This window comes from Bidens hawaiensis, unplaced genomic scaffold (genome assembly GCF_021521415.1).
Source record: "Bidens hawaiensis isolate Kalapana, Puna unplaced genomic scaffold, B.hawaiensis_p1.1 tig00015346_1, whole genome shotgun sequence".
Lineage (NCBI taxonomy): Eukaryota > Viridiplantae > Streptophyta > Magnoliopsida > Asterales > Asteraceae > Bidens > Bidens hawaiensis.
In genome coordinates this window covers 468,397-481,462 of record NW_027492370.1, presented here as the reverse complement: position 1 = coordinate 481,462, position 13,066 = coordinate 468,397, and the positions used below count along the sequence as shown (strand labels likewise).

The following is a 13,066-nucleotide window of genomic DNA, read 5'->3' as shown; positions in this document are numbered from 1 at the left end:
ATATATTTATGTAGTTCATATGTATTATATGTAAAACCTAAGGCTCTCTATACCGGACACTTGTTTAGCTTGATTCATATGTGATACGACTAAAGCCTTGCTTATATATGTCTTTACATGTAGTTGTGTCCATTTGGCCGGCTACATCAGTGTGATGTGAGTCTATCACCAGTAATCACATACACCCAATCGATCAAAACTTAATGTAAAAAAAATTGACGTCCATATATAAACCTTATGACCCATTGAAAGTACATATACACCAATGATCATTCATCGATAGTTACTAATGTAAATGGTATCCTTGAAAATCCTCTTGCCTTTGAATAATTTTTTTGATGCTTGGTGCCCTTATAAATCATTTGTTTTATCAAAACGATTAGCAATGACTAACCCATTTTAGAAGGTTATGTATGTTTAATTTTAAAGAAAATATGCCCCCCCCCATGTGAAAATAGATAGATAGACGAGTGGCGTAGATATGCACAAGGAATGATAGCTTAAGATGCTCACTAACACATGGCGTATGCATAATCTTTATACTAAATAAATAGCATGTATTTAGAAAAAATCGCATAATATTTTATAAAACTGTCTAAGTGTAGTTACAGGTCATTACACTTAACACTGGTGTAATTATTTGAATATTTGATTCATGAAGTACCTGAATGACTAAATTAATAAAAAGAAGTGAAGTGAAATAAACTTAGATTCTAATGACATGAAAAAATAAACGTTAAAAAACGTGTATCAGAAAGGGAGGAAAAAAGTTATTTGTAATTGACAAAATCATCGAATACATTTGACAAAGTTATAATATTTTATTTTTTATATAACATTGAAAATTAATTCCAGTCCCATTCAAACGTAGCGAGTCAACTCGGATTTTAGCTACAAGGCAGCAAATAAACCGATTAGGAATTTGGCGGGAATAAGTTTGGTGTGGACTGTGGTATTACTTTACCCGCCTACTTTATTCTAGCTTTGAATAATCAAAGGTGTCTCCTCTTATTTTATTATTTACTTTTGATGCAAAATGGGAAATGAAGTAATGAACGTTACTTTACTTCGATCATTTCATATTAAAAGTACTTATTAAAACACTGTTAGTTAAATTGTAAACAAACAAAAATAGTGTATATGCATTATGCAAGTGTTTGATATGTGTCTCTAAATTTGTAGCATTTTTAGTGGTTGGTGCAATTTGAATTGTTCAATGTGTTACTCTAAGCCATGGACAGTTCATATGATCCTAAAAAAATAAATCTGGCCAAAATTGCCAAATACAAAAAAAAAATAAAAATTAAGTATTAAGTAAAAGAGGTTTTTTTTATTATTTAGTTTAAACAATTAAAAATTTAAATGAGTTTATTGGGTCATTATTTGAGTTGTGTAACTTTTTAATAAAAGAAATGGGATTAAATGAATTGAGTATAAACTAAAATAAATATTTTTGTAAAAAAACATAATAATAATGAGGCCTAGGACGATCCTCTACTCCCTCCCTCAAAGCCGACAACGCTCTAAACCTTGAACATATAATTGTGACCAGAGTGTGGTTGATTGGTTGGTGTTCCCACAAATGTCTAATATCACTACGTAACTTAGGAATGAAAGGACAGGATTTTGTTGTATTGTCACATACCAGTCTTGACATACATCGTGCAATATTTTTGAGATCCGCAATAAAGTATCTCTCATCCCACGTATGATCAAGGTTCATTGATTTCAAATTACACTTGTTTACCGTAAACATAGTCCTTGTGTCCTGTTGTATACTAATTTTCAAGATAACCACATATAATGCGATTATTAAAAACTCTCCATTCATATCATGTGATTGCCCTTTCTCGCTTAAATGCAAGAATTTACAAGGAAATTTGGGTTTCTTAACCAGTTACCCTTAGCTACCTAACTAGTTTCCTCTACAACTCACGCGGGTCACACTCTTAACATCATGTCTAGTAATTATTTCCAAATGAAGCCAAAAGCTTAATGTGTTTGAAGTTATTTTATTCTATAACCGTATGAGTTTGATGAATTAGTTAAACTTATTAGATATATGTATAGAAATTTTGCTTTTAAATGGGAGTATAATATTGAGGACGAACTTGCTAATTATTCTTAATCATTGCACACTTTGTTCTATTTGTCTAAGTTTGGGCGAATAAAAAACATAATAATGAATCTATTCATCATAGCGGCATCTTGGTTGTGGATGAAAAATAAACTTTATGGTTAAGCATATTTGCAAAGTAGAAATTGTTGGAGAGAAGAAATTTTCACTTGATACAAAAATTAAAAACTGTATATTTTATATTGAAAAAATAAAACAAATAAAAAATTGTGGCTGTGGGGTTCGAACCCACGCGCACCTATTTAACCCACTCGGGCAAACCACCTTGTTGGAATCTTCTTCGCTATACACCAAATTTAGGAACAACCAAGAACACCATCTGATTCATCAGTTTTCAATGGCGGAGCAATCAACATCGAATTTACGTGATTGGCGATCGTTGTTCCAGGTTCCATACTAACCCTAGCTTTAGCCCTACGTTATTCCGGATCATTTCGAGGTATTATTCTTCGCATTTAATGTGTTTTCTACTGGTTATTGCCTCTTGCAACCGGTTCATGGTCCGATAAATCTGATTATTGTTGCTGTTTATATAGTCTATATTCAATTCTATATTATCTGTTGTTTTATCAATTTTACTGTCTTCTGGTTTTCGTATGCAAATGGTTAATATCTGTACCGAAATTGTTATATATATGCACTTTATTTGAACTTGATGTGGACGCAACAAGCAATTAAACTTGATACTAATTTATCTAAAATTAAGTTCACTTCTGTAGCACAAATCATATTCAGCTTTCTTCACTGTGTTTTGAGATTATTGTGTTCAAATAAGCAGCCACTGGTGTATGTATATGTATATATTTATATTTATATTTATATTTTAACAACTTTTTTGTTACACCTAAAATCACGAGAGGCAAACACCATACCACTAGGTGATAGTCATAGGTTATATGTATATATCTCTATAAAGTATTATTATGCCTTTTTTTCTGTTGAGAAAATAATGGTAGAACATTGTCTGTTGGAATATCTCACAGCCGTACAGAATGCAACACTTTGCTAAAACCATTGAAAGTTCGTAAGACATGGATCGATACAATTCACTAATATCTGATTCTGTGGCTTCGTTATATGTAGAGTTTATTTAAGACAATGCGATGAATTCAGTAGGAACTATTTGACTGTTTATTAATTCGTGATTAATCATGATTGTGAGACTTGTTAATGCTATGATCATGCAACAATAGTACCTATTTATGATACTTAGGATATTATGCCCAACTACCGTTGTGTGCATGCTCCAAACAACTTATAACGATTTTGTTTACATACGCCTAAATGATTATTTTACTATATATTTACATAATTATCGCCCAGCTTTGTGGTGCGCGCATATAATGTATATATGTGTGAACCCTCGGGTGGGCAAAAGTGAAATTGCACAAATTTTGACGTTATTTTACCAATCTTGTGAAAATAACGTCAAAAGTGGCGGAAGGTTAATCAGGCATCATGTGGTGGCGTTGATAGCCGAAAGACAAGGGTACATGCACCAATCGGCGATGGTTGAGTGTTATGTGCCTTATGTCCAAGGCTTGATGCAAAACTACTATCGAGCCGGGGGTCTCACCGGAAGCAGCCTCTCTATTCCTAGAGGGTAGAGGTAAGGCTGTCTACATCTTACCCTCCTCAGACCCTACCATAGCTTTGCTATTGGTGGGATATACTGAGTACGATGATGATGATGATATTTACATAATTAGTCTTGGAACTTTCAATGTTTAGGGCCTAAAAAGAAAATGTTGAGAAACTCTACCATCTGACCATTGAACGCCCTTCTAAAACGATTATATTAATATATCCTTTATTGTTATACAGCTAAGGTTGGTGTCACATAGTACTGGTACTCACATGGCCAAAGATTGGTATAGTGTTAAAGTATGACAGTTTAATGCTGCAAACATAACAGCAAAGGTTGGTGTATATATTACTATCGTAGTGGTCCTCACTTAGCCAAAGATTAGCTATAGAGGGTGTTAAAAGTATAATGGTTTAATGCTGAAAATATAATGTGAGATATGAGATAATTCGGTGCTATTTGTTGATTAGTTTAGCGCAGTTTAGTACCTTTTAAGTTGCAAACTTATCAGTTTTATGCTGAACTCCTGTCCTTTTCAAGTATCGAGTCTTACAAGTTTTTGATGTGTGAGAAACGGGTTTGGTGTTAATGTATTATACCTGAGTCTTTGTGTCTTGTTCATGTATATATTTATGATAATAATCAGTAATAATTCTAAATAACTTCATTTTAACATTGGATGGTTCGGGCTAAGTGTACCCTTGATACAATGCTTTATTGATATCATAACAAGTACAACTATACGTTATCAAAATAACATGTTAATTAATTATTATAACTCTCTACCGGAAGGAGACCATGGAGTCATATCTATGGGATAACTGCCTAACACCCTCAAGAATGAGGTAAACTCCTGAACCTCTGATAGCGCGTTTTGTGCCCTAACATCCGCCATTGATGCATCAATATCCACATAGAACAGGTACTCAAATTGCTTCACCGTGCCGATGTCAGCCTTGTCGGTGAACGTGATTGGCCGGATCCGGTGAGGCCTGCTCTCGATCTTTGTCAAATTAATGTTCCGAAATGCAAACGCCGACAACACCTTGAAGAGCACGGCCGTGCTGTTATCGTGAGCGAACACGATGCTTGTCCTGAACGGGCGATGCATGTGCGGTATAATCGGTTCACGAGCGAGCATCGCAAATCGAGTCACGTTGTTGGAATCGTCATGAATACCGTTGCAAAGGACGTCCAGACCGTAAATCTTCTCCGCACGTTCCGATGCGATTGCTGCCGTGTCACGTAAGTTTCCTATTGCTATCAATTCAGCTGCTCCGGCGGTGTTGTAAACCGCTTCTCGTGTGAAATTTAGGTCTAATTTAGTGAGTGATAACTCGCACTGAGATAACGCTTGTGGATGACTAATCACACGCTTTAGATCTTGTTTTCTGACTCCAGGTAACGCTAGGAGACAATGAAGTACCGGAAGCTGGACTTCGCCGGCAATGTGGAGTCGGTGCCGGAGGAGGAGGTCGTAATTCCGGTGAATGCTTCCACCGAGTGAGTTTTCAAGAGGTAATACAGCACGATCTGCTAACCAAAGCTCAACCGCTTGAAACGCTGCTTCAAATTGGTCACAAGTATGAACTCACCGTTAGGATAGGCGTTACTGGCGGCTGCTTCACTGTAGGCGCCAGGAACGCCTTGATAAGCAACACGCATCGGACATGGACACGTTTCGGTGTTAGTGAGCGGTTTAGGTAGGTTACCGGTTGAAAGTATGGCACACGAGATCCGTAAGTCTGTTTTAGTTTTACTAACTCCGGCTATAATGAAATTATTGACCGAAGCCGCCACGTCAGACGGGTTAACACCGTTACTGTTTGTACTGCATTTAACGGTGAATTGACCTTGTTTAGACACAGTTGACCGCTTCAGAATAGTTGACTTGTTGAGACTAACGCTAGAAGATAGACCAAAACTAAACATTTTTTAAGTTGTTTTGTTATAAGATAAAAGAGTTGTGGTTTTTGAAATGCAAGCAAGTTGGAGGAATATTTATAGTTATATTATAGGTGAATAATGACAAAATAAATTTTAGGAGTTTAGGGAACAGAAATTGACAAATGCCTAAAATGTCTAGGAGCTTAGGTTAGATGGGATTAATATGTGGTTCCACTTATTTTTATTTGATACGGGATCGTGACATTATCATCCCACACTCCTCATAAACCGAACATAGGCTGTTTTATTTAGAAAAATGTTACAAATGATATTTTGTAAGGTGACAACTATTTTAATTTTTAAACGCTTTGAAATATGTACCAACAATTCGACATAGTTGGTTTTGGAAAATAACATTTGAAGAGTGCAACCACAAAGTCATTCCACCAATAGGGACCATCCCCTAATCTCAACCTTGATCAAATGTGAAAAAAATAAATATATTTTACGAGTATTTAATCATTCTCATTTAACACACCCTAACACGCGTGTTTAGATATCCGGTAATGTAACCCGTATAAAATTCGATTGCATTTTAGTCTAAAAGAAGACATGCGAGTATCATGGGGTTTTGAAGACAAGTTACTACCAGCCTGCTGTCTGGCTTGGCTGGAAGTCTAGTTCACAACCTCTGAATACTCCTATCTATCTAAAAGCTTAAGCTGTTCACTACGTTTAAGGGCTAAAGACTATATAGTATCTCGTTTCTTAACATTCAAATACATGTGGTGAATAATTGAAAAAAAAAACTGAAATTCTTCTATTATGAAAGCATATATTGCGAAACTGGCTCCCAAATCCATCAGTTGAAAAAATTAATAACTAAAAGTCGGATAAACTGACGCGATGGAGGCTACCGGAGTCCGGAGATGAGAACGGCCGGTTGTTGGTCTATATAACTATATATGTTGGCCTTATTTAGTTATTTTATTATACCTTTTTCTTGCTTTTTAATATCAACGGCAGCCATGGATTCTGAAGCTCTTCCGATCATTGACTACTTCAAACTGTTGTCGGATGACGGTTCCTTGTGAGTGTTATTATTTATCTCCGTTAATTATGATGTTTACCGTCGACTTCTTAGTTTTAACTTCAATTTCCTCATTTGCTTATAAGCTTTCATTTTCCTTTTTAGTTGACACACATAGGTTTGATGAATATTTGATTTGAAATGATTCTAGATCAATTGCATTAGTAGTTTCTTCTTTTGACTTACGTCCAGCTCAGCTCCTTTCGAGCTCTTTTCTTTAAAGCTGTAGCTCGGCTAATTTATATGCATTTTTTTTATTATTCTTATATATTTTAAGAAAACTATAACGATCCTGAGCTCGGCTCGGTCTCGTATGTAGTACCTTAAACGAGTCAAAGCTTGACTGTGCAATATTAAATTAATACATAGAAGTTTTAAAGAATTTAAACTTAAGGATACACTAAGCTCGTTAAGGAGAGACACGCCTAAACGATCACAAGGCTCGAGCTCGGGCTCTATAGCTAAACGGGCTTTTATCAATCCGATTTTGAGTAGCTCACGAGCAGCTCGACTCATTTGCACCCCTATTGTAAACTATATAACATTTCTTAAATTATACTCATTGTGGGAGAGATTGATAATGCATCTTTCTGATTTCCTTCATAGCACTTTAATATACTTTTTTAAACTCTCATTTACAGACCTAAAATAGGTCAAAGTTAGGGTTTACAGTATTTCAGTTTTCCATTAGGTGTCCCGTGGATCAGCTATCATGGTTATTACAAGGATCTGAATATTAATGTCATTTATCCTGGCAAAGACCGTGACTTAGGTAGAAAGTTTAGCTATAGAGGGTGTTAAAAGAATAATGGTTTAATGCTGCAAACATAATGTGAAATAATTCGGTGCTATTTGTTGATAAGTTTAGCCTAGTTTAGTACCTTTTAAGTTACTAATTTATCAGTTTTATGCTGAACTCGCTGTCCTTTTCAAATATTGAGTCTTACTAATGTGAGAGACGGTTTTGGTGTTATACCTGAGTCTTTGTGTCTTGTTCATGTATATATTCATGATAATAGTCAGTAATTATTCTGAACCAACTCATTTAACAGTGGACGGTTCGAGCTAAGTGTACTCTTGATACAATGCTAATACATGAATACTTGTTGACAAACTTAATGAAACCTATCATTAATTCATGCAGTGTTTCTTTTTCATTTCATGTTGAGTGAGCTTTATTGATATCATAACAAGTACAACTATATGTTATCAAATAACATGTCAATTAATAATTATAACTCTCCAGCAGAGGAGACCATGGAGTCATATCTATGGGATAACTGCCTAACACCCTCAAGAATGAGGTAAACTCCTGAACCTCTGATAGCGCGTTTTGTGCCCTAACATCCGCCATTGATGCATCAATATCCACATAGAACAGGTACTCAAATTGCTTCACCGTGCCGATGTCAGCCTTGTCGGTGAACGTGATTGGCCGGATCCGGTGAGGCCTGCTCTCGATCTTTGTCAAATTAATGTTCCGAAATGCAAATGCCGACAACACCTTGAAGAGCACGGCCGTGCTGTTATCGTGAGCGAACACGATGCTTGTCCTGAACGGGCGATGCATGTGCGGTATAATCGGTTCACGAGCAAGCATCGCAAATCGAGTCACGTTGTTGGAATCGTCATGAATACCGTTGCAAAGGACGTCCAGACCGTAAATCTTCGCCGCACGTTCCGATGCGATTGCTGCCGCGTCACGTAAGTTTCCTATTGCTATCAATTCAGCTGCTCCGGCGGTGTTGTAAACCGCTTCTCGTGTGAAATTTAGGTCTAATTTAGTGAGTGATAACTCGCACTGAGATAACGCTTGTGGATGACTAATCACACGCTTTAGATCTTGTTTTCTGACTCCAGGTAACGCTAGGAGACAATGACGTACCGGAAGCTGGACTTCGCCAACGATGTGAAGGCGGTGTCGGAGGAGCAGGTCGTAAATCTGGTGAATGCTTCCGCTTAGTGAGTTTTCAAGCGGTAGTACAGCACGATCCGCAACCCAAAGCTCCACGGCTTGAAATGCAGCTTCAAGTTTCCTACAAGGAATGAATTCACCGTTCGGATACGCCTTACCAGCGGCCTCTTCACCGAAGGCGCCGGTTACGCCTTGGTAAGCAACACGCATCGAGGATGTACACGTGTCGGTGGCAGTGGCAGTGGCAGTGGCAGTGAGTGGTTTAGGAAGGTTTCCGTTTGAAAGTATGGCACATGAGGTTTGTAAATCTGTTCGGGTTTTACCAACACCTGCGATCATGAAATTGTTGACCGATGCCGCCACGTCAGACGGGTCAACACCGTTGCTCTTTGTACTGCATTTAACAGTGAATTGACGGTGTTTAAACCTCGGTGGCAGCTCCAAAATAATTGACTTGTTGAGACTAATGTTGAAAGGTAGACAAACACTAAACATTTTTATGTTGTGTAGTTATAAGATTAAGTTGTGGTTTTCGAAATGGAAGCAGGTTTGAGGAATATTTATAGTTATATTATAGGTGAATAATGATGAAGCCTTGACGGCTACCTGATTGGGTTATTTGAATGGTAAAGTTGGTATCAAGAATGAAACATGTCAACACACATGTTTACAACCATTTTCGGTTTATGGGGATTTTGAATAATCATGTCACGATCCCATATTAAATAAACTTCAACAAGAATTGACAAATGCCTTAATGTCTAGGAGCTTAGGTTAGATAGGATTAATATGCGGTTCCACTTAGTTTTATTTAATATGGGATCGTGACATGATTATTCAAAATCCCCATAAACCGAAAATGGTTGGTGTATTTCATAAAAAGTTACTAAAGATATTGTGTAATGTGACAACTATTTTAAACGCTTTGAAATATCTACATAGTGGGTTTGGGAATGTAACATTTGAAGAGTGCAACTACAAAGAATAGATGGATTTGGATGGTGATGAGCCAAACGACTAGGACTAGGATATTATAATAGAAGATGTGTTTATGTTTACAGTAGCAGATTCATAAAAGTTGTGACTGAGTGGAAGCATAAATTGATATGGTCAAAATAAATCGGGTAAAATTAGGCCGAGTGAAAGCTATGCTTACTTTTATTTACTTAAGAATATGTATAATTTTTTATGCATATAATGTATTTGGCTATAAGTTTAGATCAAACTAACACCAACTGATTAAACATAGTTGCAAGATATGTATAACCTAAACCAAACAACAAGCCATGTAACTCATTTTCGGCGGTAATCCGTTGGACTTTATACTTCTATATGTGTTAACTTATGTTATTAATATATTATATTTTATTATTATTATTTTTTTAAATATCAACGGCAGCCATGGATTCTGAAGCTCTTCTGATCGTGGAACACTTCAAACTGTTACCGGATGACGGTTCCTTGTGAGTGTTATTATTTTATCTCCGTTAATTATGATGTTTACCGTTCACTTATTAATTTTAACTTCAATTTCATCATTTGTTTATAAGCTTTTATGTTCCTTTTTAGTGGACACGTTTTTTGAAGTTGGGTTATCTTTTTCTAAAGCCCGTGAGTTATTAATTAATTTATATACATTTTTAATTATTTGTATATATTTTGAGAAAACCTTAACGAATCCTAATCTCGGCTCGAGTCCGTGTGCAATATGAAATTAATACATAGAAGTTCAAAAGAGTTTGAACTTAAAAAAATACACTAGGCTTGTTAAGGCTCAGTGAGCCTGACCAATCTTCCTATACAAGGCTCGAGCTCGGGCTCGATAAGGTTCGGCTCATTTCGAGCTTTTTATCAATCTGATCTTGAGTGGCTGGCAAGTAGCTCGACTCGTTTGCACCCCTGTTGCAAACTGTAAGACATTTCTCAAATTGTACTCATTGTGGGAGATGGATTTATAATGCTGCACCTGTCTAAGTGCCATCAGAACACACTAAAATACATTTCTAAACTCTCATTAACAGACCTAAGTTAGGTCAAATTTGGTCAAAGTTAGAGTATGCTTTTGGTGTTTAGTTCAGTTTAAAGTATCACAGGTTCCCGTTAGGCGTCCCGTGGATCAGATATTATGGTTATTACAAGGATCTGAACATAAATGTCATTTATCCCGGGAAGGACCGTGACTTAAGTAGGTATAATGGCATCTAGTTTTGTTTTGTTAAATATGATTGTTGACTTTGGAAAAATAGTCAACCATGCTATGTATGTGAACAGTGGGGCACTACTATTGATCATATCAACTATTTTATTGAACCTCAAATTATTGAGAGAGTACAAAGACAAAATTCAAAAAGTTATTAATATAATATTATCAAAGTAAAAAAAATCGTGTCCAAATTCAAAAAATCAAACAATGAACTAATAAACACAAATCAAGTCAAATAACTGAACCAGTTCAATTTGATTATTCGCTAAGAGTTTTTCTTAACCGGTACTTCAATCAATCAATCAATCATGCCCAGTAAAATCCCACCGACAGCAAAGCTATAAGTATGGTCTGAGGAGGGTGGGATGTAGGCACACCGTACCTCTATCCAAAGGAATAAAGAGGTGGCTTCCAGAGAGACCCTCGGCTCTAAGTACATGTGTATGAAGCAAAATAAAGGAAATCAAAGTTTAACAGTTATATAAAAACTACTACTAATTATAATAATATTAATAATAAGATCACAGTTTAACAGCTATATAAAAGCTAATAATAATTATAATAGTAATAATAATATATGTAAGGGAAATACCATTATGGTATTTGATCTAAATAAGTTAAGTCTAAGCCCTAAGGTATTCAATTCTCTTTAAAAATTCTTAACTTTAATTATACTTCTCCACGAATTCCTATCCTCAACCATGTCCTCGGAGAGGTTTAGGTCTATCAAATCATGCCTAATCCTCTCATCCCAAGTCAATTTCGGTCGTCCTCTACCCCTCCTCCCCTCTATAGTAATGTTTTCTACGGATCTAACAAGATTCGTCCTCTGTCTTCTCTTTACATGTCCAAACCATCTCAATCTCCACTCTCTTATCTTGTCTGCTATGTTCGCCACCCCTAATCTCTCGCGAAACACAACGTTTCTTATTCGGTCTAGCCTTGTGTGCCCACACATCCAACGTAGCATTCTCATTTCTGCTACCTCCATCTTCCGCACTTGTGCCTTCTTGATGGCCCAACAATCTGTTCCATATAGCATTGCAGGTCTAACTGCCACCCTATAGAATTTTCCCTTTAGTTTAGTCGGGAAACTCTTGTCGCACAAATTAAACAAGGTTTGAGGAATACTTATAGGTTTGAGGTCTAACTGCCACCCTATAGAATTTTCCCTTTAGGTTTGAGGAATACTTATAGTTATATTATAGGTGAATAATGACAAATTAAACTTTAGGAAACAAGAATTGACAAATGCCTTAATGCCTAGGAGCTTAGGTTAGATATGATTAATATGTGGTTCCACTTATATTTATTTGATACGGGATCGTGACATGATTATTCACAATCTCATAAACCGAAAATGGTTGGTGTATTGAAATGTCTACTGACATAGTGGGTTTTGGGAAACAACATTTGAAGAGTGCAAACTGCAACCACAAAGAATAGATGGATTTTGATGGTGATGAACCAACCTACCATCTCTTTTATACGTAAGCGCATTGAACAATATTTTATGTCAATTAATGACTATATATTAAACTGCTAGGACTAGGATATTATAATACTCATTTCGTGTACATTACAATATTAAAAAAATCACATTATAGAAGATGTGTTTACAGTAGCAAATTCATACAACTTGTGAGTTGTGACTGAGTAGAGGCGTAAATAGATATAGTCAAAAATAAATTGGGTAAAATTCGGCCGAGTAAAAGCAATGCATACTTATTTAAGAATGTTGTATAATTGTTAATACATAATGAATTTGGCTATTATAAGTTTTGATCAGACTCAACGCCAAATGATTAAACAAAATTGCAAGGTATGTGTTACCTAAACCAAACAACAAGCCATGTAAACCGTATAGGATTCGACTGCATTTTAGTTGAAAAGAAGACGATTTGAGTTTTGAAATTGTTACATACCACGGGCCTTTTGTCACGTTACAAGCTTTGTTCACCAGTCCCTCTTTAACACTTCCATCCGTCTAAAAACTTAAGCCGTTGGGTTAAACAATACCTCGCTTCCTAAAATTCAAAAACAAGTCGTATAAAACAAGAAATTATTTATTATGATAGCATTTGCATATATTAGGGTTGTCCAAACTGCTCGCCGCTCGTTACACGCTCAGAAATTGCTCGAAAAATTCTCATTCGATTTCGGCTAGGTATTGAAATGAACCGCTCGGCTCGGCTCGGTTCAGTTTTAAAACAAGCCAAGCACTAGCAAAGCCTCACTCGGTTCAGATC

The 13,066-nt window shown here is 36.2% G+C and overlaps 2 pseudogenes; both read right to left on the bottom strand.

Moving 5' to 3' along the window:
- Window positions 1-4,456: 4,456 nt before the first annotated feature.
- On the bottom strand, window positions 4,457-5,387 carry LOC143549007 (arogenate dehydratase 3 pseudogene; annotated as a pseudogene).
- Window positions 5,388-7,924: 2,537 nt separating this feature from the next.
- On the bottom strand, window positions 7,925-9,109 carry LOC143549010 (arogenate dehydratase 3 pseudogene; annotated as a pseudogene).
- Between the last annotated feature and the right edge of the window lie 3,957 nt (window positions 9,110-13,066).